Source organism: Limulus polyphemus, unplaced genomic scaffold (assembly GCF_000517525.1).
Source record: "Limulus polyphemus unplaced genomic scaffold, Limulus_polyphemus-2.1.2 Scaffold4614, whole genome shotgun sequence".
Taxonomy (NCBI): domain Eukaryota; kingdom Metazoa; phylum Arthropoda; class Merostomata; order Xiphosura; family Limulidae; genus Limulus; species Limulus polyphemus.
The window spans coordinates 38,079-38,589 of record NW_013670224.1 but is presented as its reverse complement, the minus strand read 5'-3'; the positions used below and the strand labels follow the sequence as shown (position 1 = coordinate 38,589).

The 511-nt window shown below is 34.2% G+C and overlaps 1 protein-coding gene across 1 annotated transcript in view; it reads right to left on the bottom strand.

Annotated features, from left to right (window-relative positions):
- LOC106471424 (titin-like) overlaps nt 1–511 on the bottom strand; it is a gene marked incomplete at both ends in the record, with an annotated part of 82,671 nt that overhangs the window by 46,324 nt on the left and 35,836 nt on the right. The gene's annotated exons all lie outside the window — the stretch shown is intronic.

The following is a 511-nucleotide window of genomic DNA, read 5'->3' as shown; positions in this document are numbered from 1 at the left end:
ACATCAGTCATGCTGATCTAAGAAACACTCTAACATCAGTCATGCTGATCTAAAGAAAACACTTCTAACATCAGTCATGCTGATCTAAAGAAAACACTTCTAACATCAGTCATGCTGATCTAAAGAAAAAGCTTCTAATATCAGTTTTGCTGATCTAAAGAAAACACTTCTAATGTCAGCCATGCTGATCTAAAGAAAACACTTCTATTGTTAGCCATGCTGCTCTAAAGAAAAAACTTCTAATGTCAGTTTTGCTGATCTAAAGAAAACACTTCTAATTGTCAGCCATGCTGATCTAAAGAAAACACATCTAATGGCAGTCTTGCTGATCTAAAGAAAACACTTCTAACATCAGTAATGCTGATCTAAAGAAAATACTTCTAACATCAGTCATGCTGATCTAAAGAAAACACTTCTAACATCAGTCATGCTGATCTAAAGAAAACACTTCTAACATCAGTCATGCTGATCTAAAGAAAACACTTCTAACATCAGTCATGCTGATCTAAAG